Here is a 5,466-nt window from a genome sequence, read left to right on the forward strand (position 1 = left end):
TATTTATATGTTTATATGGTGACATGGGGGGATCCCCAATATTTACTATGGTAAGGGTTAGAGTTTCCACGGGCTGACCTAGTCGGGGTGGTATGGAGTACTCAGATGAGGCATCACCCTTTCAGGGGGTGCATAGAGAGAGTGAAAGGTGTGCAAGGTTGAGTGCCCAGAGTCACTACACGGGTTCCCCTAATGGCCAACACCAAGAGATGCACATCTTGGTGGCTCGTGACCAAACTGAGGCCATAGTTAATGATGGAGGATTTTTGAAGTTATTTGTTATACTATCTAATTTTGATTTATTTATTTACTTATTTATTTCTAAGAATTTTAAATTATTGAGTTATTGAAAGAAAATGTATGATTTTGGGATTTTAGACTTTATTTAGTTTCTTTGATGAATTCAAAAGGGTTGTTATTGTGCTTTTCATTGAGGAAAGCTTAAACTCTTGTTATTTATAGTATGTTTTTTTGGCATTGTATTTCTATTTAATCATGTATGAGCTATAAGATATTGGAGGCTAATTATTATGTTGTCAATTATTGATTAATTATTTCTTAAAACCCTGATTTGTGGAGTTATCTCAAAAGAAAGAATTATTTTGGGTTTGAAATTGGTTTTTATACCATTGATATTTAAAAAGTTTTTCTTATTGTACATTATTTATGCAAACCTAAATTGTTGTTTCATACTTGTTACTTATGCTATTTTTGTTATTATTATTGTTGAACTCTTGAAACATTTAACATGTTAGGATTATTAAACTTTGTGTTATGAAATTTCTTGATTCTTTTTAAATAGTGGAAAGAAAATGATTTAAGTATGCTATTTCATGTTTTCTTTAAACGTAGATCTCTTGAGTTATTTAAAAAAATGATGTTGATTTGCATTGGAACCTGGCACTGATCAATTGATAGTGTAAAACTGGTTTTATCGACTTACATTGTTCTTTGAGAAACTGAGTATTACTCTACATTCATTATTTTTCTTTATTTTGAGCATATGTAAATTTTTTTAAAAACATGTTATTGTTATATTGTTTATCTTTATTTTTGGAAGTGTATAATTATATAGTTCCATGCTAAACCTGTCACTGAGTAACCAAGTTACTCAGCCCTTCTTTCCTCTTCCCAGGTGTCAGTTTAGCACAGTGGTGCAGATACAAGATGTTTGGCAGAAGTCTGGTTCAATGATATTATTTAATTTTGTGTATGTATGTTCCAATCCTTGGTATGTAGGATGTGGGATCCATTAGTGTATTGTCTTGGTTCTTTTTTGTATATTTCCCTTCCTTGGGTGTTCATGTATATTGGTATTGTTCAAATGTTGTCTGAGGAACTATACTTTGAGGTTGAGATATATTTATGATTATGTAATTCTGGCTGTGATCTTGTATTCTAGGATGTGGTTATATATGTTTGTATAACTTCATATTATCTTGTTTGGGTATTCATTTGAAGTTGTCATGTATTTGTATTATTGAGTTTTTTCTCAAATATTAAAGTACTTCTATACAGGTAACTAGTTAGCCTTACGGTGATTGGGGTTAAGGAAAGTGTTTGACCTTCCTTGGGTTGTCATGTGTGGGACCCACGGGCGGGGTTGACACATCTGAAATGTCTCTCCCCACAACTGGAACTGGATCACATCACCTCTGTTCTAGAGGATCGGTACCCTTAAGATCTAGAAGGTCACTAGCACCTCCTGAGTTAGCTCACGGCAAGCTGGCTCATCTAATGCGAATAACTATACCCACTGTCTGTTACACAGCAACTCATGGGCCTTGTACGCCAGGCCCACCTATTTGAGTGTAGGCCAATTGATAGGTCTAGTTTCCTCAAACTTCAATTGGTCGAATCAGTTGTACCGCTCCTAATAAGCTTGTATATTAAAGCACTGTGGAGATGATAGAGGCTATTATGATGGCTGAGATGCCCATAGGCATGGCTGAGGTGCATCCCTAGAAGACTTTCCCCTCTCCCTCTTTGCCTGGTGGGCAATCTTCTTCTTCACTATTTCCTATATAAGAAAATTGAGGGAAAATCATCAATAAAGTATGAAAAATAAAGAAATAATGAACTACATTCCCAGGTATACTACTGTGTATCTCTATATGAGGCTATTGTTTTAAAATTTCCATCACAAGATACTCGAAAGAAAAATACACGGGTAGCTACACAGCCATGTAGATCAAGATGTGGTCGTGTAACTCCCTATGTTCACTGAAAGGCTAACAAGGTCCCCTGGCGTATGTCCCGCAAGTGTACAGGTTTGTCGAGTAATAATATCTCAGGTGAGTGGGTATCGTATCCACAAGGAGTAGGGAATAAAAACACTTAAATTGTTTCTTAACTAAGTGAAAGGTGACAAATAGTTGTGTGAGAAGATGTAGTGTAAACAAGAATAAAAAGAGACAAGAAAGAGAAGCACAAGCAAAAGGGATGGGAGGGGGGGTAAGGCAATCGATGTAAATGGGGTACTCGGATGTTGTTCCGCCTGGGACAATCATTTCAAGTGCAAAACCCTCTATTATGCTTCCTAACTAATGCATTAATGAGTCGTGAAGATCCTACAATACATGGTCCCAAATCTAAGGTCAACCATGCCTAACTCTATACATGTCCCGGAGGAGAAATTGAACAATCTCTCAACCTCGCACTCGTATAGAATCGCAATGAGTTCTAGGGATTCCAAGTGATAGATCCTCTTCCTAGATGTTGACCTAACCCTTTGGTCCAGGTGGAAGGTCCCTAGTCACAATTAAGCCCTAGGAGCTAAAATCACTTCAACACTTCACTCCGTTGCCTCTGCAACTAAGCCCTAGTGGAAGGTCATCCCTTAGCCCGTTCACTCTACTATGACCACAAAGAACTCGAGAAAATGGAGGTAGAATAAATCACACAGGAGGGGAAAGGGGACACTCCGCTGCCTCTCGACTCACCCTCTCAACCCTCTTCAATCTAGCTTTGTTTAGCTCTCATGGTGTGTCACTCACTCACAAGGGGCTACCAATAAGAACTCTCAACCCTAGTGTCACTCTAAGTGAGTATTCATTCAATCAAGCACACAAGATTGGAACTCAATTAAAACATCAATTAATGAAAGCATAATAACAAGGTTTAATGAAACGTATACATCATAGGGTTCACAAATCCAAGTACCCACTAGGGGGTTTAGCTCTCCATGGAGGTAGTTACAATCAACAATGAAATTGAATGCAAAAACAAATAATCCATAGAGAATCCCCTCGATAGTTGTGACAATGGTCTTGTGGAGAAGCCTCTACTCGTCCAGGGGTCCCTTTGTCTAGCCTAGGATACACCTCACCGGATCGGTGCTGACGAAAGCTCTCCCACTAACCTTCTTTCAAATGGACCGCAATGTTAGAGCCGTAGAACCTCTCCAAATCCCAAGACAATACCTCTCAAAACCCTAGCCGCAACCCTCTCTCAAGTTGGAAAAAAGATGGATAAAAGAATACTGAAATCAGGGCTGAAATTGGCTTTTAAAGGGCTGGAATTGGGAATCCACACGCCCCTGTGGATTTTCCTCAATGGCGTGTGGAACTATTTTCCTCAATTTCGGCTGGTTGTGAACATTGCCTGCTACAGTGAAATGCTACAGTATTTTACTACGTTACCTACTACAATACCGGCCCGAAACACTCCCGAATCCATGTTTTCGTTGAGGTAATGTAAACGGGTACATGTTTACTTCATAGATCGCTTTGCTTCTTCAATAATCGGTCCCATTGGTGAAGATCTTGCTATCTATGTACAAGTCGGAATGCTCGAATGTGACTACCTTTGTGCACACATAAGTCGGGTTCAAGATGCTAGCTTGAATACACGGAGGTTGGCACACACTCTTTCGTCTTGAACCTGATTTATGTCTTCGCGTTTGATCCTTCTCAAGATTTCCTCCAAATAGTGCGCTCACGATCTACATTAGCTTCTTTCTTTCACTTTCGGCTTCATAACCCTATATGCATGAAAGTAACATAAATGCACACCTATTAGCATTAAAGCTTGATAAAATAATGCTCAACATAAGGAAAGAACACTTCACATTCTTATCACACAAGCACTTATTAAACTCCCCTACACTTAAACTTTTACTTGTCCTCAAGCAAAAATCAAAACATTAAAACATAGATGAAAGAAATATTGAAAGTGCTTGGCCTTAGGTTCACCAAAGCATACAAAGATAGCATTCTCCAAGTAAGGGAAATTTCAACATTAAATATGAAAAATCAATGCTCTAGCTAAAAACTTGAATAAAAAAGGACAACAAACCCGAAATTGTGTAAATGTGTGTAAACTCACTCAAGTCAACCTAGGGTATACTCCTCAAAGTTCTAAGTAAAAGGGACTTATTTATCTACAAAAGTAACAAAAACTAAAAAGGAGGTAGTAGCTTCACACATCATCTAAGGTAGCCCTTTTCAAAGTGGCCGCTAAGGTGGCTTTCACACTTTCGAGGTGGTAGCTCTTTCTACCGGAGTGGTAGCTTTCTCTCATCCTATGTGAATGCTCTTTCTCGCATTAGGGCATAACTAGTATCCGACTTATGAGAGTAGCTTCATACATCATAGGTGGTAGCTTCTTTCCACCCAACAAGCACAACTAAACAATAAAACTATCTTGTTCTTTGTTATTTCCTTTTTTCCATTTTTTTTTAACAATTAACAAAAGCGATAACTATAACTAGTCCCCTTTAACATCAAACTTGAGTTTCCTAAAGAGTTTAAAGAGTGAATAGTGCAACAAGTGTGAATCAGCCAAAAATTCCTAGAAATTCAAGAAAGAACTAGAGCATGAAAACATTCAATGTTAAAAATTCTCCTAAACTCAAGAATAGAATTATTGCAACTAAGGTGAACTGCCATTGGCTATGTGAGCATGTATGTCAATCAAAATTAACATAAAAGACATGTGCACTATGAAACTCCCACCCCCCCCTCCCCCCCACACACACACACAAACTTAAGTTGTACATTGTCCCCAATGTACACATGCAAGTTCACTCATAATATATAACTATCAAGAATTAATGTGGGAGAAGCAATCAAAAGCGACAAGGTCCCCTTGCTTATATCCATAAGTGCATGGGTTTGTCGAGTAATAATCCCGGGTGAGCGGGGTCGAATCCACAGGGAGTAGAGAGTGAAAATACTTAATTTGATTCTTAGCTATGTGGAAGATCAATAGTGATTAGTGTGAAATTGATTCAATTCTCAACAATAAAGCAACAAGTGAGAGAGCAAGAATAAAGAAGAGGGTAAGGCAATCGATAAAGATGGGGTACTCGGACGATGCTTCATCTAGGATAATCGTTTCAAGTGCAAGAACTCTCTATTATACTTCCTAATCAATGCCATGGTGAGTCATGGAAATCCTTACATACATAGTACCAAATCTAAGGTCAACTATGCCTAACTCTATACATGTCCCGGAGGAGAAATC

The sequence above is a fragment of the Dioscorea cayenensis genome, chromosome 1, assembly GCF_009730915.1.
Source record: "Dioscorea cayenensis subsp. rotundata cultivar TDr96_F1 chromosome 1, TDr96_F1_v2_PseudoChromosome.rev07_lg8_w22 25.fasta, whole genome shotgun sequence".
Taxonomy (NCBI): Eukaryota; Viridiplantae; Streptophyta; class Magnoliopsida; order Dioscoreales; family Dioscoreaceae; genus Dioscorea; species Dioscorea cayenensis.